General features: G+C 47.0%; 1 protein-coding gene across 2 annotated transcripts in view; it reads left to right on the top strand.

Moving 5' to 3' along the window:
• Positions 1–25126, top strand: part of BICC1 (BicC family RNA binding protein 1) — a 1115336-nt gene that overhangs the window by 342226 nt on the left and 747984 nt on the right. The gene's annotated exons all lie outside the window — the stretch shown is intronic.

The following is a 25126-nucleotide window of genomic DNA, read 5'->3' as shown; positions in this document are numbered from 1 at the left end:
CTGCTCTGACTGCTGATAGTTGCTCTCACTCCATCTGCTGCCAGATCTTGGGTGTTTCCTTTTCTCCCTGCCACCTTCGTAGTATGCTTCGCCGTTCTCGACTTCCATGCTGTACTAAACTATCGCTGATGATCTGGTGTTAGAGTATGAGCTTTTGAAGGCATTTTTTATTGAATATCTGGTGCTATCTAACATCTGATTTGGTAGAACATGTGTCGGGGGGGATTCTGCCGGGGTCGGCCGGGCCGTCCGCAGACCTCCGGGCAGGGAGGCCCCAACTCCTCCCGTGTATATCTCGGATCGAGACAGAGTATGAGGCACACACAAGGAGCAAGGCAACTTCTGTCGTTTATTATGCAAACGGCAGGGATGGGTCAAGGAGCGCACGCGTTCGTCCTGACACACACACAATAGTGGGGCTCGCAGGCCCTTTTTACTACATTATGACGCGCTACTTGCGTCATTCCAAAAAGTTACCAAAAGAACCTATCGCCACTCTTGATTGGTTGCTCGAGTGGTGGGGTTAGTATAGTACGCATATAGAGAATGATATTAGTGGTTAAGATGTAGTCAGGTGGTATATCTGGGTTGTCCCTACAATTAGATACATAAGAATTGTTACATGAAGACCCCTGAGGATTGGCTAACGTTACTGACGTCTGAGATAAGAACCTCATGTTCTGATTGGTGCATCCGTGAGCTCCCCAGCCTGGGACCACCGTTGTTCCCAGCACACGGTGCACCTGTGGTTGCAACAGTGTTTCAATATGGGTACGTGCAGGCAATGTGAGGATTTATTCATAGGTGGGAGACTGACCGTTCCCACTGTAGCAGGTGTCCATTGAGCCTTTCAAGTGTGTCGGCCTGCGTCTCGTAGCGAGGTACCCAGACGCCTTTTCTCTCCTGGGTTTTGGCATCTCGTCAGGTTCGGCTTGGTCACGTGGGGAGGGACCGTGTTTGAGGCATAATTCTGCACAATTAATATTGTTTTTCCACTGTATGTCTGGTTTAATTTGCAGATATGATTTTAACATTGGTACGTGGAGTGCGAGGTTGCAACATCGTGCCTTTGAAGATTTGTTTCTTGACTGTGGGTTTGCAACATTACGACCTTGGCTGGTTGCTCCACTGGGTTCTTTCTGCAGGCTCAGCAACCTGACTTTTGCTTTGTTAATGTCCACGGGAACTCTTGCTTGAGGCCTACTTGGGCCTGGTGCACGAGTAATCCATTTAGTGCATGGATGCTTTAGGTTATAGTGGCATACAGTTTCATGGCCAGTATCGTGTTTCCATTATATCTCTCATGATGGTAACGGGTTTCAAGAGAAGCGTGAGCAAGCGTTATAAATGAGCTCATGGTGCGTCTTGCGTTTCTGCATTCTGAAAGCCTATGTAAAAATAATAAAGATGCACGTCCGTGAATAAGCCTGTCGCCTACGTCAGAGCACTGAGTATGTTCTTCGTGTAGATTGGTGTGGAAATGTTCAGCGTGTATAATAGTTCAGCGGTGCTTCCCGTTATCTAGGTCGTCATGGCATCTCTAACGATGTGTAGATTTCAGTCTAGTTGGTCCGTGCCGCAGGTGTCGGCATGGCCAGTGCGGGCTGTTGGGCAGGCAGATGGACACATCCGTATGTTTCTGTACCAGGGTATTTGGTCATCTGGTAAATGGGCAAACTCTTCTCGTGGCGGGTGTCTGGGCCGCGACCCTCTAGGCCAAGCGCGAGAGGTGAAGGACGGGAGTCTGGTTTTCCATTCTCCCACTTCAGTCCCCCCTCTGGTCGACTTGTCGACCACAAACATATCCTTCTCGTTATCTCCTCTTACTCTCCATATCTTGGTTATCCCTCCGAGATGTCCATAATGGTTTACGTGATCTTCAAATGACCAATACATGTATTCGCATGTTCCTCCAGGAGTACAGTACACCCATCTTCCTATGTAGCTCCTAGGGTTCCTTGGGTTCTCGATCTTCACTGATGGTGGGTCTAGATGATTGGCGATGATTTGGGTGCGCAACTTCTCCCTTTCGTGTATTATCACACCTGTGTGCTGGCCGTCATCCGCTGGCATCAAGGGGTGCATTCCCACCATTTCCAGCAACTCATCAGTTGAGCGCGCCTTCCGGGCTTTCCAAAATCTAATTATTATCAGTGCAGCTCCAGCCAAAATAGCACATCCCACTATTATTTTCAGTCCATCTGACAGCCAAGATGGCATCCATGACCATAATAGTGAAAACCAGCTTTTATCCTTGTTTACGCCGTTACTTTCGTCCATCATTTTGGAGTGCATCTGGGCCAATTGTGAAACTGCTTCTGTTAGTGTACCATTGTCGGCATCGTTGGCAGGTATGAACGTGCAGCATGATTGTCCTATCTTTGCACAAACTCCTCCTTCCATTGCTGTGAGAAGGTCCAATACATATCTGTTCTGTAGTGCTACCATCCTTACAGCTCGCAGCTCCTCTTTAATTGCGTTAAACCCATTTACTGTCGAATTTATGGTCATCATTAGTTCCCATCTGGTTATTTGCAGCCATTTTGCGTTTGCGTATGCCTGCAGTCCCGGATGTATTATTGAGGAGAAGAACATTGCTGCTCTGCTGAATAGTCTGTGTTCTGGCGGTATTGATGTTAGTTCCGTTTCCGACCTTCCCCACAGATAATTTCCTGTTAATGGCTCTCCTTGTCTTTTTCTCCTGTTTAGGACAGTATCATTGCTGTTGGTCCTGTTTTCTTGCTCCTTCTGGAGTGGTGCAGATCTCTTTCTTCTCCTGTCTCCTTCATCCATTTTCGGAAATTTCGCCACATCGACATGCTTCTTAGGTACCACTAGTGATGGTACATTGACGTGTACCATTGTGCACACACCACTCCACAGGGGAGGCAGTGTATGATATGCCTTTTCTCCGCAGGCCCAATAATGGTCCATTATTACTGCTGTTCCCGCTCCCCCCTCAGGTAACTCCATCACACTTGCACAATTGGTGTTATATCCCACGTCCACCTCTCCTTTATGCTGGTAACATACTTTGGGCGCAGTCAATGGTAATATAGTTATCGGGTCTTCATCTTCTTCTACCCACGTGAGCATTGGTACATACTTGATCCATGTCGTCCAACATCGATGATTGTGTGTCTCGATGGTTGAGATAGTTTCTTTTGTTACCATGTTGCTGCCAACCACTCCTATCTCCCAGCTGGTACCCAGGAACACCTTTCCTGTTATCGTCAGTAATGGCCTCTCCCAGCATCCTTGTTTACCCGGAACTTCCGTGGCGTACCAATCACATGGTAGATACTGCAGTGTTACCTTCTTTGTTTCTCCTTTTTCAGGGCCACTTGTTATGTATCTGAATGCTTCAGCATGTAAACTGGTCTTGTGATAACTCAGATAGGTCTTGAGGAAGTTGTTTTCATATGGGTATGAGTCTCGTGTTTTCCATGTCATGTGCACTACTGTTCCTTGGAATCTTCCTTTCGTTTGGAACAGGGCCAAATATATTATGCACTGTGCTGTTTTTTCATCTATTTCTGTGGCAACAAATGTTCGTGAAGCGCTCATGGCGTATGGTATTAATGAGCAAACGTAACAGCTATCCTCAGTTGTCTGCTTACCAATGCGGGTCATGTGCTGGTACCATATGTTGTTTGTGACGTGTGCTGAATCTTGTACATAATTATCAATACCTTTATTGTCTGAGTATGTGCTGCGTTTAACTTTATTTCGCTTTTGTTCATTGTTACTGTTACCACCTGACGTAACACCTGTTGCAGCAGGGAGGTGGGGTACATTAGGTTTGGGTGCAGCAAAAAAACTCATAGCATAGCTGTACTGCCATACAGAGGCAGCCAAAACTCCGGTGATCATAAAAATCCCTATTATTTTTATTACATATGCTAACCTCACCGACATTTTTGCTCTTACCTTGCTGCAGTCCTGGCAGCGTATTCTTGCGACGTTAAAGTTGCCCGCCTAAAAATTCTCAAAAAGTGCTTGTTATTAAATGTTAGTTTTGTTTCATTAAGCTCTCCCTATCAAATAGTCATTCAGTGCCCAGGTGAAGAGTTGCTCCCACGCTACTCTAAGTGATCGGTCTCTCAAGACCGGCAAGTATGGGCGGAGGTGGGGCATGTAATTTTCTATGGCCAGGAGGAAGGCCGTGTAGTATACACGTACCCTTTTCTTTTTTAAGTATGTTGGCCTTTTTATTTCGTATACAAATTGGTGTGACAATTCTTCTGGGTAACTATCGTCTGGCAGCACCATCTACGCCTGCACACTGAATTTGTTAGATAACTTTTCTTAACAATACAATATTACGCAGCTCCTGTATGTGCGAGAGAAAAAGAGAACATTCACGTGTTTACATGTGTATTGGTGCAAGCGAAGTCCTTAGTTTTTATTACAATTGTATTTAGTAGTCAATGGGGGGGGGGTTTGCTTAGATGGCGGGAGCAGTTTTACTCTTTGAACGTGTGACCATGGGGTGGGCAGTGTGGGGATCACCCCCTTCTTCGTCCGTTATTCTCTCCGAGGGAACAATTGGGTCGTTGTCTGTGGTTGTGTTTTCTTCCGCTGCCGGGGATGTTGTTGGCGTTTTTCCAATGGACCTGTCGTTGGCGCTGGGGCGGGTCTGCAGTTTGTAGATTTTTACATCATGCAGGTGGTTCCACGCACGCTTATCCTTTAGTTTTACTGCTCTTGTTGATACGTCCTCTACTAAATGGGGGCCAGTGAACCTCTGCTGGTTCCACCTTCTATTAAAATTTCGAAGTAGTACGTGGTCACCTTTGGCAAGTTGGCACAAGTTCTCCTTTCCCAATTCTGTATTTTCGTCTATTTCTTGGTTGCTGGTGGACCCGCCCCGTGTGCGCTCGAGCTGTTGAGACACAAACACAACGCTAGTAATCAAAGAAGACACATATTGATACATTTCATCACCTAACACATTCGCAGAACTTTCTTGGTCGGTGAATGCCCTTGACGTTGGTGTTAGGGGAAGGCGCATTTGGCGTCCAGTAACCACCTCGTGTGGGGTGAGGTGGTGGTCGGACCCTGGCCTGTTTCTAAGTTCGAACAGTGCTAACGGAAGGCAATACAACCAACTTTTCTTTGTTGTTTGCTGTATTTTAGCAATTGCCTCCTTCAATAGGCCATTCAGGCGTTCACATACACCATTGGCCTGTGGGTGGTACGCACATGCAAATTTGTGTTTAATGTTCAGTAGGGATGTGATATGCTGGAACATTTCATTTGCGAAATGGGGTCCGTTGTCTGATCTTAACACCTCGCACACTCCCCACCTGGGGAATACCTCCCTTACTATAAATTTGGCTGCTCTAAACGCATCAGGGTGTGAACAGGGCCCTGCTTCGATCCACCTAGAAAATGGGCATACTACTACTATCATGTATCTATTGCCTTGACAAATGTTGATCATATCAACATAGTCAATGTGGAGGTGCCGAAAAGGTCCTTCTGGTCGGGGTATGGTACCTCTTATCACCTTTAAAGTATGACCGGCCGTGAACTGTTGACATGTAAGGCAATTGCTGATAAAATTTGACACATGGGATGTTAACTCGGGACAGAACCAATCTTCTCTAATTCGTGCTGCTATTATTTCTTTGCCTGTATGGGCAGGGTGATGTAATTGGTTCAAGGCGGTATTTAACAATGCCAATGGTATTACAACTTTCCCAGTGCCACCCTGGCGCCATAGTGCGTCGGTTGGTGACATTGTGCATCCTCTTTTCACCCATACTTCTTTTTCGGCCATTGGTGCAGCCGCTTGTAACTCCATAATCTGGGTGGCTGGGAGATGGGTGTACCCTTCTTTTATTAACATCTCCCTCGCTATTCCCCTCCCTCTCCCTCTCTGTGAGTCTGTGGGGTTCCATATCTCACCAAAATATGCAGCATATTTTGCATGTGCGTCTGCTGCTGCATTTCCTTTTGATATATAGTCTTCTCCATTGGTGTGTGCTGTGCATTTTACTAGGGCTAGTTCTTGGGGATCGTTTATTACTTCAATTAGTTCAGCCAACAAGAGGGCATGTTGTACTGGAGTGCCGTCAGCTCTCCTAAACCCTCTTCTTCTCCACTTTGATAGCCCTGAGTGGACAGTGGATGTAACATATGCACTGTCGGAATATATAGTAACTTTTTTATTAAAACTTTCCTTTAGTGCCAATATGAGTGCAACCAGTTCCGCCGCTTGAGCAGAGTAATGCTGTGGTAATTGTACACACTTAATAGCCACACACACTGGCGCTTCCATCATTTGTACTACTGCTGCCCCAGTCCTCCTTATCCCGTCTCCTTGATCAATAGTTGATGACCCATCAATAAACAAAAGCTCACCTCCCTCTAGTGCGTTTTCTTCAACTTTCCTAGTACATGAGTACATCTCAGTTACTTGGGTGCAGTCGTGGGCGTAATCTCCCTCTTCAATTACTTCTGCTAAGAACCTTGCAGGGTTAACCGTGCTACATCTAACAATTGCCAGTTCAGCTTTGGACAAAATAATCTCATAACCTGTTGCCCTCTGTGTCGTCAGTGTGGACTTAGGTTTATTCAATATCGCAAATAGTGCATGTTCTACAAATAGTGTAGTTGGACACCCCATAGTTATTGATGATGCTTTTTCTACTGCAAATGCAGCTGCAGCAAGACCTTGTTCGCAAGAGAATTGTCCTAACATTATTGGATCTAAGTGACCGCTGTAAAATGCTACTGGTTTATAGCCCATGCTAGTCTTTTGGGCCAATACTGCTTTCATTACTGCTGAGTCGCAATGTGAAAATATAAAAAATCGTCGCTCATAGTCTGGGGATGCTAGTACTGGAGCAGTTGATATTGCTTCTTTTAATTCATCAAATGCCTCCTTCATTTCCATAGTCCATCCCAACTTTTTCTCCCCTTTATTTGCTTCCTTCAAACCCTCAAGCAGGGGTCCTATGTAAGAGCTGTAATCAAATACCCATGCTCTACAGTAGTTGCACAGTCCCAGAAATTGCTGCAGTTCTCTTACAGTCTGTGGCACGGGAGTGCCTGATATTGCCTGTGCTCTTTGTGGTGCAATCCTTCTTCCATATTGTGATATCAGTTGGCCAATGTAAAGTACCTGTTCCTGACAGTATTGTATCTTTTCCATGTCTACCTTGTACCCCTTTTCAGCCAATATCGTCAACATTTTTAATGAGTCCTCTCTACATTTATCTTCATTTGTACTGCAAATTATTATGTCATCCACATACTGTAACACTGTGCTTTCCAACTCAACGTTACCCAAATCCATCTGTATTACCCTATTGAAAATTGAAGGTGATTCACAATATCCCTGTGGTAATCTGGTATGTTTCCACTTCCTATTTCGGTAAGTGAAGCTTGTCAAGTCTTGTGAGTCTGGGTGTAATGGTATTGAGAAAAAAGCATTTTTAAGGTCAATCACTGTAAACCGTGATGCTTCTGCTGGAATGCCACACAAAATTGTGGCCGGGTTTGCTGTTACTGGATACTCTGCTTCTACTATGTTGTTCAACGGTCTGAGGTCCTGTATGAACCGCCAAGACCCTCCTTTAGCCTTGCGCACCGGGTACACAGCTGTGTTGCATGGGGATTCTGAGGGGACCAATATGCCATTGTTTATAAGGGCTGTTATGGTTTCGTATATGCCCTCATCTGCCTCTCTTGACAATGGGTATTGTTTCACTCTTGGTAGTATGGCACCCTTTTTTAATTTTATCCTTACACCCCCTATGCTTTTAATGCATCCTACATCATAAGGGCTAATAGTCCATAATGATTTTGGCACCTTTGACATATCTTCTTTAAAAAATGGGACTGGTGTGCCAGCGGGTGCCTCAAGTGCCATTGCAATTTTCTGTGCCACTTGTTTGTGAGCCACTGTTAGCCACATTTCTACACTCATCATGAACACCATTTCATTTTCCTCCTTTTCTTCTGAAAACAACTCTTCATCTGACACCTGGGTCAGCCTACATCCTTCTGCTAGTGCTATCACCGCCCTCCATGCTCTCCCTTCTTTATCTTGGGCGTGCACAGCAACATAATCAGCTGTTGCAATAATGCTCTCAATGTCCACTGCAAGGACCTTCCCTTCCAGTTCATTAGCTGGTGTTTCTGGTCGGAATAGATAGGCTGCTGGTCTCCTCCATATTTTCCCTCCTATCCCTGGCATCCATGCAAATGCCATGTCTGTTCCGTACTGGAATAGCTCGCCGTCTACCGGCTCCGCCCTGATCGCTATCTGTCCACAGTATGCTTGCAAAATCTGTCGTGCTGCAAGCATGTTAATCCCTGGAGTAGAGCAAATTATGCCATCCTCTGTAAAGGAGATCGTCATATTTAATCTGTTCATTATGTCCCTCCCCAGTATGTTTACTGGTGAGGCACTATAATACAAAAGTGGTACTGACAGATCGTAATCTCCAATAGATAGCGGAACGTTATCAGTAAATGGAACCAACCCTTTAGCCCCAGAAAACCCTTGTGTGTTCATGGCTTCGCCTGACATCTTAAACTTACCTTCCCTTATGCAAGACCGGGTCGCCCCGGTGTCAACAAGGAATGATAATTTTTTGTCACCTATCGTTACCTCTATGCGTGGCTCCTCCGCACTATTAGGTGTTACTGACAGGATGGGACACACCAAGGCCGTCTGTGGGCTGTCCTATTGGGGGTACAATGACTGGCCATTCCCTGTGTAAGGGTTGTGCCCCAACACCGTCACCCCACCCAATTGCGTTCGTTCAGGTTGTGGTGGTGGTTGTATTAACGCTGCACCAGTTACTTGTGGCAGGTATTGTTTTATTTGTTGTTGTGGTAGGGAATAGTGTTGGTCACTCCCTTGTGGTGACATCTGCTGTGGTTGTATGCCCTGCTGTTCTTGTGATGTCCTATGTTGTGCTTGTTCGTTCCATGCTGGTGTTCCTGGCCTGACCCTGCATGTACGTGACATGTGTCCTAATAGTCCGCAGCTCCAACACACGGGTGGTTCCCTGTTTTGCCATGGGAAGTTCCCTGTGTTGTCCTGGTATACTGGTTGCCCTGTCTGGTAGTTATTTCTGAGTCCCCCAGCCTGTTGTTGGGTATTATATCCGTATCCTCTTCCCCTCATAAACCCTCCTCTCCCTCTATTATAATTATAATACCCAGCTCCTTGCATTGGGTACCCTCCTCCCATGTTCTGTGCGTGTGATTGCAGAGGCAGCACTTGCTCTATTACCTCTTCTGGAGGCGCTATTTGAGCTGGATTTTGTGCAGCCACTACTTGCGTTGGGCTTTGGGCCATTGGTGTTGGCGCAGTTATTAGTGCCCCTTCCATGGTATATTTAGTAAGTTTTTTCTGTACTAATTTGGCCTCTTCTGTTTTCCTGTCCTCTTCCTTTTGTTTCATTTTTCCTTGCCATGTTCTACAGTGATGTACTATAGTCAGTTGTATTTCCGGCCATGGTTTTGCTTCCATCCCCACTACTTTCTTTAATTGTCTCTGAACTCCTTCTGGGAGCCCTTGTACTAGTATATGATAAAATATGGCTGGTGTTTTGTCCCATTGTTCTCTAGTTTCCATGCGCCACTCCTCTTGAATATCCTGGATATAATCAACAGGATCCTCGTTCTCACCCATCTTACGGGAAGTAATGGCTCCTATGTCTGATGTGTCTGGGTACTGCACTCTTAGTGCCTGCCATAGCGCATGTCTGCAGTTTGCAAATGGTGCCCCATCATGCGATGTGTTTGTTATTGTTACCCCATGGAATCCCGCTCTTTTCCAAATGTCATCCGCTCTATCCCCTAATATTGATATTAACAGGCCCTTAACATCTCCCACTGCTAGTTTCTGTCCTGCGGTGTGTTTTTCCATTTCATATATCCATTTACCCGCACCTCCACTTAATGATGGGAGCCTACATTTTATGTTTTCCTTATCCGTATGTTTCCAAGGTACATATTGTGGTCTAACCCCTCCTCTCTCCAGCAGTGGCATTACATTCTGTCTTGTGTCATCCTTTATGCTCCATGATGTTAACTCTTCACACCCCTCCTCTTCCCCCATTCCTTTTACTACTTCAAATCCTTCCTTACTACCTCTTCTCCTACCTCCCTCTTCTTCCTTTCCCCTTTTTTCATCCTTTCCTGTGTTCAATATTGTCACGTCTGTTTGCCTGTCTTGCCTGCGACTAGGGAGGTCCCTAAGCCGACATGCATAAGGTGTAACTTCGTCCATGAAGGGTGCGAGCTTTATTCTGTGCAGAGAGCGTGCAGTTGTTGAACATGTGGGGTGTGGCGTTAGAGAGCGTGATGGTGATGTGGGTGGCGTGTGTTCGTTAGTTTGTGTTTCTCCCATTCTTTTCACTTCCTCCTTACTTCTCTCCAGCTCCTCCCATCTTCTACTCACCCATGGCGAATCTATGTTTGTTCTAGTGAGGTATAGCTTATCTAAGCTTTCCCTTTCACTCTTCCTTCCATCCTCACTACAAAAATCATTCATAAATTGCGCCCCCCACTCTGCCTTTTTTCCTTTTATTGTTACAGTTTTTAAGTCTATTAGGTCTCCCTCTTCCTTTCCGTTGTTACCACCTGTTCCCCTTAGTGCTGACGTTGTTGCTACCTCTCTATTTTTATATACTTCTCCCCATCTTTCACTCTCCCTCTTACTCTCCTCTCTCTCCCCTTCACTCCTCTCCTCCATCTCCCTACTATTTTCCTCTCTTTTCCTTTTTAATTCCTCCATTACTTCGTTGCTCATCTCTTCCAATATCCTTTCATCCTCTCTCCTCCTTTCCCATTTCACCCTTTCTCTTTCTACTATACTCTCTATTACCTTCCCCTCTTCATATTTTTTAGCTGTCTCTGATATTATCCTCCTCCTCCATATTTCCATTTCTTTTTCATTTTCTTCTTCTTCCTTCTTCTTCTCCCTCATCACTACTCTTGATACCCTTTCTGCTGCTGCTTTTACCCTTACAGCTTCCCTCTTTCTCTCCTCACTTTGCTCCCTTAATTTTTCCAATTCGTCCTTACCTTCTTTCCTTTTCCTCACTCTCTCTCTTTCCTCCCCCTCAAGTTGTTTTATCAGTTCATTCTGCTCATCCCTTAGTTTAGCTAATCTTTCCTCCAAAATCTCTTCCTTCTGCCGTAGCAGCTCCTCTCCCCTCATTTCACTCTCTCTTTCACTATCCTCGTTTGTTCTCTTTACCGCCTCCCTTTCCTCTCCAGTTAGTGATCCTCGTAATTTCAACAATATCTGTGCAGCTACCCACTCATCGTTTCCTATCTCTACAGTCTGCTCTTCTCTCCTCCCGTCCCCCATTGGTATCTTTCCATGAGCCACATATGGTGGAGGGCTGTATGCCGGGTTTGAGTATCCTTCAGCCGCCCTTAACTGTCCTTTTATTTCTCCTAATTCTCTTAAAGGGTACAACCCTCCTCCCTCTGTTTTCACTCCCGGTGTTAAGGGTATCTCATTGCTCGGTTCCTGTTTTATGTCAGCTAATTTATCAACCTTTCCTCCACCCAGTTTTTCATTCCCCATATTCTTTGTTCCTTCACTCTCCTTTTCCCCATCCGTTCCTTCTTTCTTAATCTCCTTTTCTTCCGGTGTTTCCCCCATAGTGAACATTCCATTTGGTCCTGGTCTAGACCCCTGGAACATCCTCCATAAGTTAAACACCTCCACATGGTTTGCCAACTTCTTCCCCTTGTATGTATTGTGCAGATGGTTTAATAGTGAATGTTGGGCATATGGGTCAAAGCTACCATTAGGCGGCCATGGTGTCAACATTTTGTTGTCCGTCCCCTGGGTCCACTCTATGCTGTACTTAATTAACTTCTCCCTATGTGGTGGCAGTGTGGTGCATATATGTTGTAGTGGGGTAGTGAGGGTATTCCCCCACCCTCCCAACCCTCTCCCGTATGACATACTAGCGCACCCTTTCTTACCCTTCCCCTTGCTACCAGTTTGCAACATACAACCTTTTATTGCTTACCTTGCCCCGCAAGTGTGGGGACTTACGACAATCCTTTGACAAATTATGCAATGATAATAATCACAAAAAAAAAATTATAAAACAAATATATTTATGATGTTATATTATATTCCTTCCCCTACGGCCCCCTGCGGCCGAAGCGCACGCAGCCCCCTGCAGCTGCGTACCCCTTACGACGATCTTACACAGTCGTCCTTTTTCCCCGTTCTCCTCCCACCTTTACACTTGCCGTGGCCGGCGTTCTCCGTGCGCAGCCACGCCCCCTTCCCCTTCTCCTCTTTGATCCACTCGTTTATCGTTTATCTCCGTGTCCGCTCCTTTATCATGTTTCTCTTCCCCACCAATGTCAAACCCAAAGCTTCTTGTGTTCACGATATCTTACTAAATCCCTACTGGTGACGTCACCTATTTCTTCGAACTACTGGTATATTCGTGTTATGTTCTTTAAATTCAAAATACACTTGCAATCTACCCCGCTAACCCTACAGCTGTCTTCCTGTCTCTCCTGGAACAAGGTAATCTCATCAATACTATAACCGGACTGCGCACGCTGCGTCGCCTCGCGTGTGATACGCCCCTCAACAGGAGGGCTTAACCAGCCAATTATCTTCCGTTTTGGGCAACTACGTAACTAGCCACCGCCCACAGGGAAACGTCATCTACCTATCGAGTTTCTTGCTCGAACAATAGGGAACCTCATCTACCTATCGAGTTTCTTGCTCGAACAATAGGGAACCTCATCTACTCATTGAATGATAAATGTCAAATCGTAGGAAACCACACACACCCACCCTCACACGTAGTCGCGATTTAGGCCAATCAGTGTCTTTCGAGCGGCTGCACGTGATGTTTTCGTGCCCCGCCCCCCTCTTTCGCGTAACGTTAGCTTTTTGTTGCGAACGTCTGCACGTGTTGTTCTCGTGCCCTGCCCCCCTCTTTCGCGTAACGTTAGCCGCCTTCTCTCGCACTCAATTCACTACCATTCATTCCATTATCATCACTCAATTAAACCTTCACCCCACCTTTTTACAATACCTCCCTCCTCCCTTATTTACTTCCGCCCCCTCCCTCACAATTTCGCATTGCTTGTTGTGCGTGTCATGCTCACCAAGTTCCCTCGATGCAGGGTCGCTCGACTGCGTGCACCCCTCCAAGCGGCTCGCCACCTCCCCTCGTCTGGACCACGTCTGGACACTCGCCGACCGCGGGCGGGATACTTCTCAACCGGCTCCCGAGGGCCAATATCCGGATTGCGCTGTCCGGTCCTCTCGCAGCTCCGCGATGGTCCTGTAGTCCTCAGAAGGGGGCAACGGCAGAGGGGGCCGCGCCGCCGGGCCTCCCTGCAACGGGAGTGCCTGGAAAAATAAAAAATAAAAGTCGATCTTAAACAGATCTCAGCAGTGCCTCCAACTTGTCGGGGGGGATTCTGCCGGGGTCGGCCGGGCCGTCCGCAGACCTCCGGGCAGGGAGGCCCCAACTCCTCCCGTGTATATCTCGGATCGAGACAGAGTATGAGGCACACACAAGGAGCAAGGCAACTTCTGTCGTTTATTATGCAAACGGCAGGGATGGGTCAAGGAGCGCACGCGTTCGTCCTGACACACACACAATAGTGGGGCTCGCAGGCCCTTTTTACTACATTATGACGCGCTACTTGCGTCATTCCAAAAAGTTACCAAAAGAACCTATCGCCACTCTTGATTGGTTGCTCGAGTGGTGGGGTTAGTATAGTACGCATATAGAGAATGATATTAGTGGTTAAGATGTAGTCAGGTGGTATATCTGGGTTGTCCCTACAATTAGATACATAAGAATTGTTACATGAAGACCCCTGAGGATTGGCTAACGTTACTGACGTCTGAGATAAGAACCTCATGTTCTGATTGGTGCATCCGTGAGCTCCCCAGCCTGGGACCACCGTTGTTCCCAGCACACGGTGCACCTGTGGTTGCAACAGTGTTTCAATATGGGTACGTGCAGGCAATGTGAGGATTTATTCATAGGTGGGAGACTGACCGTTCCCACTGTAGCAGGTGTCCATTGAGCCTTTCAAGTGTGTCGGCCTGCGTCTCGTAGCGAGGTACCCAGACGCCTTTTCTCTCCTGGGTTTTGGCATCTCGTCAGGTTCGGCTTGGTCACGTGGGGAGGGACCGTGTTTGAGGCATAATTCTGCACAATTAATATTGTTTTTCCACTGTATGTCTGGTTTAATTTGCAGATATGATTTTAACATTGGTACGTGGAGTGCGAGGTTGCAACATCGTGCCTTTGAAGATTTGTTTCTTGACTGTGGGTTTGCAACATTACGACCTTGGCTGGTTGCTCCACTGGGTTCTTTCTGCAGGCTCAGCAACCTGACTTTTGCTTTGTTAATGTCCACGGGAACTCTTGCTTGAGGCCTACTTGGGCCTGGTGCACGAGTAATCCATTTAGTGCATGGATGCTTTAGGTTATAGTGGCATACAGTTTCATGGCCAGTATCGTGTTTCCATTATATCTCTCATGATGGTAACGGGTTTCAAGAGAAGCGTGAGCAAGCGTTATAAATGAGCTCATGGTGCGTCTTGCGTTTCTGCATTCTGAAAGCCTATGTAAAAATAATAAAGATGCACGTCCGTGAATAAGCCTGTCGCCTACGTCAGAGCACTGAGTATGTTCTTCGTGTAGATTGGTGTGGAAATGTTCAGCGTGTATAATAGTTCAGCGGTGCTTCCCGTTATCTAGGTCGTCATGGCATCTCTAACGATGTGTAGATTTCAGTCTAGTTGGTCCGTGCCGCAGGTGTCGGCATGGCCAGTGCGGGCTGTTGGGCAGGCAGATGGACACATCCGTATGTTTCTGTACCAGGGTATTTGGTCATCTGGTAAATGGGCAAACTCTTCTCGTGGCGGGTGTCTGGGCCGCGACCCTCTAGGCCAAGCGCGAGAGGTGAAGGACGGGAGTCTGGTTTTCCATTCTCCCACTTCACATGTACCTTGTAATGTGATACATTTTGATAAATATTGAGTAAATGCCACTGAGGTGATGAATGTCATTGTGCCATTTGATTAGGGGACCTAAATAAAATGTATGTGGCGAAGAACAAGATCACATAATGAAGCAGGTGTACGCAAATGTGGGACTGAGAACGAATGTGGCCAAATAACCTGCTCTGGAATGTTTCCCACTCCAGAATTTGCAACCATGTTTGAGCTCCTTCTGCTCTCTATAGAGCAGAAATGTCCATGTGCATAGTCATCTAGACCCACACACCAGGACAGGCCAGCACTGAAATGCCAGGCAATTCTCCTCAACCACAGATAGACGTGTCTGCCTTGGTGGACAGATTGAAGCTGTTCATCTATGTGATTTTCTTGTAGCTGTAAGGGGGCAATTTCGTCCATGTTGCTGAGCAGATGAAGCATAGAGTTTTGAAGTGGATTTGCTGCTTGACATGAAAGACACTTTTTAAGGGTGCTATGAGCAGGATAGCAAACTGGTGAGGACAGCCTGTTGCCAATGTGAGGCATAAAGTAGGATGTTGTCGGGTACTTCCTGTGAGAAGAGGGCAGAAAGCTGCACTAGATGCACTGGACATAATGCAGGTGAATGACAGTGAAGTGAATGAACACACAGAGCTGGAGGAAGTTTCAACCTCTCTTTATTCTTCGTGCCGGCAACTGCCTAATGCTGGCTTTCCCATCGCGCATGCACGGTTTTTCCGCATTCCCATTGGTGGGTGCCTAGTGCAATAGAGATCAGCTGCTCCGTTAACTGTGTCCTCTCCAGGACACGACATATAAACCCCCCTTTGGGCAAAGTGTCCTTTACAGTTTTATGTCCTCATATCTCTTCAATGAGACGCACAGGCCTTCTGATGCACTTGGTCTGACATTCCTCCTGCTGGTCCACTGGCTCTCTTTCTCTAGTCCGCTCTTCATGTGTTGCAGCCACGCCTTCCTCCTCTCGATCTTCTTGATCTTCTTCTTTGTATAGTTTGAAGTAGGAGACGTTCTGAGTAGCCACTCTCCTGGGGGAGCAATCAGTTATCATTGTTCTGTATTGAACCTTCAGTCTGTCTTTTTTATCTTGTCGTCTGCACAGAAGTACTTTGTCACCTATTTGCAAGTCAGAACTCTTTGCTCGCCTTCTGTTGTCAGAGTACTCCTTCATCTCTTTCTTCTTGCGGGTATCCATTCCTCGAATCTGCTTCATGCTGTCGCTTACTTCATCCACAAGATGAGACACTATGGTCCTTGCCTTCCTGCAAAACAACAATAATTCTGAGGGACACTTTCCTGTCGTACCATGTGGCGAATTTCTATAGTCCCTCAGCATGTTGCACACTCCCTGGTTGAGTGACATGGGCCTTAGTTTTTTTTTTTTGCGAACTCTTTTCAAGCTGCCCATGAATTACTCTGCCATGCCATTGGCCTCTGGCAATTGCGGAGTAATTCTTCTGTGGTAAATTCTCATCTATTGCATGAATTTTGTGAACTCCAGATTGCTGAAAGGTAGGCCGGTATCTGACTTCTGGACTTCTGGAATGCCCCATGCAGAGATTATGTTGTCCAGTACTGGTATATCAGTGCTCGCTTCCGTAGATATCGGGTGCACCAGAGGAAACCGAGAGTACTTGTCCATAATGACTAGCCAGTACTTGGGGGGCCGAAGAAGTCAATTGCTAGGTGAGTCCAGTCGTTCAGGCATGTCCGACATTATCAAGGGTTCTGGATGATTTTTGTCCTGTAATTGTAATAGGTTATTTATAACGCGCTTAATACCCAGAGGTTTCCAAGCGCGGACCCAGGGATTGAACCTGTGTTGCTTCGCGTCGTCTTGCTTCGGAGGCGAGCGCATTGCCCTGAGCTCTCCTCCCGAGATAATTTTTAGTAATTGTAGGTACTCTGAATTAGTTGACAAGCATTGATTGTGTGTTCCACCATTTGGTTCAGCCCCGGGAACCACATAGTGGGCCTCATTCCGAGTTTACCATTTAAAATTTGTTAATACCGGCAATCTGGTATTAGCGTTTCCGGCTGCACATGTGGCGCATTCCCCGCTGTTCTAAGACTACACAGGCACGCGCACAAACCGATGCAGGGAAGCGTTAATACCAAATTGCCAGTATCAACAGATGAATAGAGAACACATCCGGCATTTGCGGTTAAGAAATTGTATCTCTACCGTTCCAGGCAAAAAGCATCGCTAACACTGGATTGGTGGTAATACTGGCTCCTGAAACCCGAAATGCAGAGAAAACCAGAAGTAGGCCACCAGCCATTACAAAAACCAAAATCCACCTTAATCCACTGAAATCTACAGCAATGCAGGCACATAAACACCCGAAAAACATGTCCCAGGAACACAGCAACCCAGGCAAGAACCTATGCCAAAGCAAACCCAAGTTTACAGACGCTGAACTGACGGCCCTGGTGGAGACTGTGCTGCAGTATGCTGAGGAGCTGTTTGCAGCAAGGCAGCGCAAGACAAGCTTCCAGAGGAAGAGCACCATATGGGGTGAGGTGGGGGCCAACTTCACAGCTGTCAGAACCGTCCCAGATGAGAATGGATTGCCACAAGGGGTGGGACGACCTCAAGGCCAATGTCCTCTCAGCCATTGGAAAGCACAGTAGGGAGTGCACAGCCACAGGTGGAGGCACAGTGGAGCCCCTACGACAATGCTGTGGGAGGAGCGCCTAAGCAGCATCCTGCACATGGAGGGGATTGAGGGCATTGGAGACACAGAGGCCGGTGCGGGGACATAAGGAGAAGGCAATATGTACATGTGCTTCCCCCCCTTTTACATGCCTCCACCATCAGGGTCCAGAACAATGGGCAAGCCAAGTGGCCTGACCCATGGCATGGAATGCACTGTCCACGCTTCAGTGGCTGTACCACCCTGATGGAGACATAGGCATGCACATTGTACACATCCTGCATGCACCCCCCTCCATGAACCCCACCCCTGCAAGGTCATCCACCTAAGCAACAAGACCCACGTGAGACACATGTCACCAACAACACAGTTACCCACACTGCATGTGATGTGTACAATGCATGACTGTGGACATGTGTGGCAAATAGCTGACAGCTCTTCTTGTCTCCCCAACAGGTACCCACTCCACAGACAGTGATGAGGCAGGACCATCGCATGATCCCCCCCCCAGCAGAGGCGCCACACCTGCACAGGCCAGACACACTGCCGGACGCAGCAGGTAGCATGGTAGTGAGGCAACACCAGCACAGCCACCATCTCAGGCAGTTGCAGCCCAGTCACCACCACCTCAGGCAGTGCCAGTCAGCCACCACCACCCTAGGCAGTGCCATCCACCCACCACCACCACCACCACTACCACCCCAGCCATTGACGGCCCAGCCACTACCACCCCAGGCAGCGCCAGCCCAACCTCCACCACCTGTGGCAGCGTCAGCCCAATCACCACCTATGCAACCTGCACACACTGGTGTCATGCCCTACTACACCACAGGCAGCGAGAGTGCACACGTGATGCAGGACAGCGTCTGCGCGCCATCAGTACTGCCTGCACATGTTGCATGTGGATATTTAGGAGGATTCAGACTCAAACAGGGAACAGGAAGTGGCCATGGACTCCTATGAACAAAATGAGTGGGACACCATCCCTGGATTACTCCAGCCACATCCCCAAGCCCACATAGCCCACGGCCACTGCCAGATGGTAACCTGCGTGCAATAAGGGCACAGCTGGACCAGATCGAGAACCAGCAGGTGGAAATACACACAGTGGCTGGTAAACAACTCTCAGAGATGCGCAAAATCCTCAATACCATTCAGAGGAGCACCCGCCGCATGGCATATAGACTCAGACAGGCAGCATCTGCCATGGTGACACTTGGGCAGTGGTTGCACGACCACACAGATGACACATCTGCCGTAGCAGAGTCCCTATCACAGGCCATGCAGTTGACATTGCATTACATCCGTGCCCAGCGTTCTGAGCCTTCATCCACCTAAACACCCACCGAGGGCTCACTAGAAGGCACACAAAGGCGAAAGTCCATCCGCCTCCTCAGCACAAGGCTCCAGCACTCAGACTAAATGTGTCCGGAAGTAATGCACGGACATGGTCATGCTGATGCATACTGTTGTGAGTGGGTTCGGTTTTTGGGGGGATTTTTAGTAGGTACAGTGTTTTTGGGGTGGGATTTCGGATGGGATGTACACTGCATTTATATCTAGAATGGCACTCCAAATCATAAAAAGAAAATTCACATTTGCAACCTTGAATGGACATCAATCTTTGTGTCCATGCATTTATTGTGTGAGATGAACAGTGACGTGAGCATTGCCCAGGTAAATGGCAGGCAGCATCAAACAAACATTCTCAATAAGCTCCGTGTAGGTGTTGCGACCCTGCCTAGCCTCTGCACTTGCAGTGTGCGCATATGTGCTATCCGCATGCATGCCTTCATCATCCTCGGGGGTGGGGTGGGCACGTCCACATCTGGAGGCAGGGGTATGTTGCACCGAATGCAGATGTTGTGCAACCTGGCGTATGCCAACACGATCTTGCCCACCTTATCTGGCTTGTACATGAGCCCCCCCCCCGTATGATGAAGACATCGGAAGCGTGCCTTCCACACGCCAAATGTGCACTCAAATGCCACCCTAGTCCGAATGGGTGCACAATTGTACTCCAACTTCTGTGGCATTTGTAGATTCCTCACAGGCATCATCAGTCATTGGAGCTGTGGATATCTAGAGTCATTTGCAAGGGGGACAGAAATAGGGCATGTCGGTGGATACAGTGGAGGAGTGTACCTTTCAAGCACCGTGACAACGGTCAGGGAAAGTACAGTGCCCATATGCGAAATCACATTAAACCTTAAGGCATGTGGGTCATTGGATGAGTGCTGTACATTCCTGTCTGGCATGTCATCTCGGTACTACATTGATACCATGTTGACATGCTACTAAAGGATGGTGTTTGCATGCCTGACACCGACAAATGGGACATGGACAGGAGAGGCACAGTACTCACACCATGGTTCAGTTCATGTACTTATGTGGGCCCACTGTGCCTTGTGGCATTCAGAGCTCAAGGTTTTGCAGTGGGACGTGCTTGTCACAGGGGAGGAGGACAGATGGGGTGTGCAAGTGCTCTTGTGTGCCACAGTGGGGGACAATGGCTGGGTGCTAGACTGTGGTGGACACAAGAGTGGTGTGCACATGCACCGTACATGGTGCATGCTGGGGCATAGGTGTGAAGGTGTGCAAAGGGTGGTGGTGTAGAGTAGACTGGGCCTGGTGGCCTGTGAGTGCCATGTGACCACAGGTCACCTGTGTCAGCGACTGAGGGGTGATTGTCAGGGGAGGGTGAGCGGTGAGGTTATGATGGCTATTGGGTCATCCACAAATCACTTAATGGTGCTATCTGATAGGGGCAGGGGACCATTCCAGTGAGAGGACCCACCTTCGGGGGATGTGGGTGCATCATCAATGATGTGCACATGACACATGAGTATGGGATATGGTTGTGGGCGCACAGGACTGATCTGGCTAACATGCCATGTCTTTGCCTGCTAAGGTGTCACCCTGTTGCTTGCTATCTGGTTTTACCTCTGTAAAATGTAGAAGTACTGCACTGAGTGACGCAGTGTGTGCCCCATTTGTTGTGCCTGCTGTGCCATGCTATGGTGCTCTATCTTGCATGTGTTGTTGTGCACACACTGTGTGTGTCTATGTCTCTGCATCCCATGCTGACACACAGCACCATGCATTACCGCATAGTCACTTTTTTCATCATGTGATGGGTGCCCCTGCTGTACGTGTAAGTTGCCATTGGTACAGGTGTGTGTTGTGGCATGTTGTTGTTGAGCTCACGTGGGACTTTGTCGCTCCCATGCACATATACTTGGCTCACCTATGCACCCATGCCTGGCCACGATGATGGATCATTCTCTTTTTGTCTCACTGTTGCATTGTGGTACATGTGGTGATATGTGTCTATATGCTGATTGGGTAGCACAGCTTGGGTATTCAGTGCTGCTCCTTTTTTAGGGTCACATGACCGAGGGCAATAGAAACTAATGGTGGGGCTGGTGGGGGGGGGGGTGGAATTCCCAGTGCCACTAATTGCCATTGTGTCTAACCCCCCCCCCCAATCCTGTCTCTGTGTACTGTGATTCCTACTCACCTAATACCCAGGTACGTTGTCCTCTGTGCCTCTCCATGTATCCTGGTAGTGGGCTGTTATGCAATGCCATGACATCATGTGTTGATCCTGGTAACCAGGCACAGCAGTGGGTAATTGTGAGGTCGGCAGCACAGGTGATTGGACTTTCAGTGAGTGGTATTGTTTCTGGTTCCTGTATACTTCCTCCTGGGCACGAGGTGCAACCAGCTCAACATGCGTACAGTCCAGTGCTGCCACCACATTGGGCATGTCTGCCATGGTGTAGAAGCTTGCCTTAGTGCCATTCACCTGTACCAGGGCGGTTGGGAGTGAAATGTGCTGTCCTACATGCAGCAGGAGTGTGTCCAGCACCTCCACCATTACTTTTGAAAATGTTGGTTGCGCTAATCCGTGCAGCTGACTCGCAGTATGCTGGAAGGTGCCTGTTGCGAGGAAATGCAGGACCGACACTAGCTTCACCAGCAGTGGTATGGCTGTGCTGATGCCTATCCTGCTTTCAATGTCTCCCTGGATCATGCTCAGGACATATTCTGTGCTCTCCCTGTCCAGGCGATACAGGGTTAGTATTTGCACGTCACTGAGGGTCCATGGAATGGCTTTACACAGGGTATGGGTGCACGCCTTACATGATGCCTCTTACTCCTCTGGTTCCTCATCCTCACCCTCCTTCCTATCCAGTGCCTCTTCGGCCCTCTGTTGGTCCTCCAGCTGCTGCAGCACAATGTTGGCTTGGAACAGCTGCAGGTCAATGCTGACTGCAGCCAGTGGCAGCATTGTGAATTTTGGAAGTGTGTGTGTGTTGAAGGTGTGGTCTTTTTCACCTACTCGAGGCTGCATTGGATGCACCTGGATGCATTAGGTGCACCTGTGGCCTCATTCACCACACCTGAATGCATTTACTGCCATTTATCGCCTGCTTTCAGGCGAGGGTTTAGCCGCCTAGCGTTTTCCTGTGTTACTGCCATTTTTTTTTTTGCAAGTGTTCCCGGATACGCAAGGCTTGCGATATGGTGGTGTTGCTGTGATGGCGGTGTTCCCACCAAGTCTTAGGTACCTGGCTAGTGGCCATCGGTGCCGGTTTCTCTGCTGCCTTACTTGCCGCGTGACTGTTGTCATAGGCAGATTTCCCGCCTTTGTGGGGGCTCCACCTGACTCGTACTTTGGTAGCCCAGTAAAAATGGCAGTATCCTGTATTACCACCACTTTTTTACCTGACTGACACACTTGGAATGAGCCCCAGTATCTCTTATTTGTTTTTTCATGGCCACAATTCCACAGTGTCCTTTGTGTGCTAGATCTATGATTGATTGTCATAGGTCTGTGGGAATCACTATTCCATGTCCTCTCATGACGAGTCCTTCTGCCAATATCAATAGTTCTTCTCTCACATTCTTGAATGCACACATTTCTGCAGCAAAGTGAGTTTCTCATACTCTGCTGGTGCTGTACGGATCTCTCCATCTCCCAGATCGAATTAAGTCCTGCACCTTCCTAATTGTGACATATCACCAGGTGTGGTCCAGAATGGTTTCACATGTGATTGCCCTGGGAGGGCAGTGGTATGTGAGAAAGTTCACGTATTCTTCCGCCAGACTCTTGTCAGTGGAGTTGAATGGCAGCGAATTGTCGCGACATGAAGTGTGCCGGGTTGTAATCCTTGCCCGGTTTGAGGATAAGCGTGAAGTCAAAATCCTGTAGCCTCAGGCCCCACCTTTCTATTCGGGCAGGCATCTTGCATCGAGAACTTCTGTAGATGGTCACCAGGGCCTAGTGATCCATCACAATTGTGAATGGTTTGCTCAGGAGAAACATTTGGAAATGTTGGCATGCCCAGAGGACTGTGAGACCTTCCTTTTCAGGCTGTCGATACCTGGTCTCCACCTCTGAAAGGCTCTTGCTGACATGGGCTATGACTGATCTGATATGATATGATATGGCATTTATAACGCGCCTATACACAAGTGTTTCAAGGCGCGAAAGACTGACCGGGGTGATTCTCGCCCCGGTCGATGTGCCAGAATTGCTCCCAGGCAAACGGGGTTGGCATCTACAGTCATCTTTGAGCACAAGTTTGGATCAAAATAGGCCATGTGCTCCGCTGACGCAATTCCACTTTTGATTTGCACTAATGCATCTTTGCAGTGTTGTCACCATTGGAATGGTCTGTCTTGCTTGGTGATCTCTCTAAGGGGTGCACTAGTGGTCGTGAAGTCTCAGAGGTATCGGCCAGAGTAGCTGCCCTCCCCAGGAATGACCTGACTTTACTAATGTCTTTTGGGGGTGTAAGGAAAACACGGTATCAAACAGTGTAGACAGACACAAGTGATCACAGTTTGAGGGTGTATATTGAACTTCATTGGGTTGGTTAAACGCCTATCGAAACCTTGGTCTAAGGATGGGAGCAAGCTAAAACCATCAAATAATAATAACAGTCCTAGTCGAGTATGTCAAAATAAAAGGGCCTATACTAATAAACATATTGCCAATCCTTACTTCTAAATACAAAATGGTATGGGACAATAATGTATGCACAAAAGGAAAGTGCTCAAGAAATATGTTATAAGGAAAAGTGGTCCACACTGCAAACAACTCAATTGGTTGTGTAAGTTATAATTATAGGCCATGTGCTCCGCTGACGCAATTCCACTTTTGATTTGCACTAATGCATCTTTGCAGTGTTGTCACCATTGGAATGGTCTGTCTTGCTTGGTGATCTCTCTAAGGGGTGCACTAGTGGTCGTGAAGTCTCAGAGGTATCGGCCAGAGTAGCTGCCTTCCCCAGGAATGACCTGACTTTAATGATGTCTTTTGGGGGTGTAAGGAAAACACGGTATCAAACAGTGTAGACAGACACAAGTGATCACAGTTTGAGGGTGTATATTGAACTTCATTGGGTTGGTTAAACGCCTATCTAAACCTTGGTCTAAGGATGGGAGCAAGCTAAAACCATCAAATAATAATAACACAGTCCTAGTCGAGTATGTCAAAATAAAAAGGCCTATACTAATAAACGTATTGCCAATCCTTACTTCTAAATACAAAATGGTATGGGACAATAATGTATGCACAAAAGGAAAGTGCTCAAGAAATATGTTATAAGGAAAAGTGGTCCACACTGCAAACAACTCAATTGGTTGTGTAAGTTATAATTATTTTGAATAAATTATGTCATGCAAAAAGTCAGAGTGTATCTCAAATAATCAAACAAATGTATATGAAATAGAAAATTACATATATCATTATTATACAAACAAAAAGCAGTAAAGACTAACTTATTTGCCTGAAAAATTGACAAAATGCAAGGTGAAATAATAACAAATAATGACAAGAAAACAGATTAAAGATGTGCACGTAATATATTTGAAGCACTTTGAAACACATTGTGTATAGGCGCTATATAAATAACCTATCATATCATATATTCATTCTTCTTAATCCAAGTTATTGTGTAGTTGAGAGTACTGATAATGAAACCCTCAATTTAGCATGATAAATTAATGACCTCAATCTGTGGGTATTATTACCAGTACTCTCCACTACACAATAACTTGGACTAAGAAGAATGAATACATTGCGTGTATATCTTTAATCTGTTTTCTTGTCATTATTTGTTATTATTTCACCTTGCATTTTGTTCATTTTTTATGCAAATAAGTTTTTTGTCTTTGTTCCTTTTTGTTTGTATAATATATGTAATTTTCTATTTCATATACATTTGATGTTCGATTATTTGAGATACTCTGTGACCTTTTGCACAACATCATTTATTCAAAATAATTATAACTTACACAACCAATTGAGTTGTTTGAAGCGTGGACCACTTTTCTTTATAACATTATATTGACCCCAATCACGCATGCCCACAATGGGATCCCCTATTGAATGTATCATTATTCAAGAAATAATATGTCAGGATAGTTGAGCAGTTGGCTGCCCTTCCCCATGTTT

This window comes from Ambystoma mexicanum, chromosome 8 (assembly GCF_040938575.1).
Source record: "Ambystoma mexicanum isolate Mex_15411 chromosome 8, UKY_AmexF1_1, whole genome shotgun sequence".
In the NCBI taxonomy this organism is placed as follows: domain Eukaryota; kingdom Metazoa; phylum Chordata; class Amphibia; order Caudata; family Ambystomatidae; genus Ambystoma; species Ambystoma mexicanum.
This window is presented reverse-complemented; position numbering and strand designations above follow the sequence as displayed.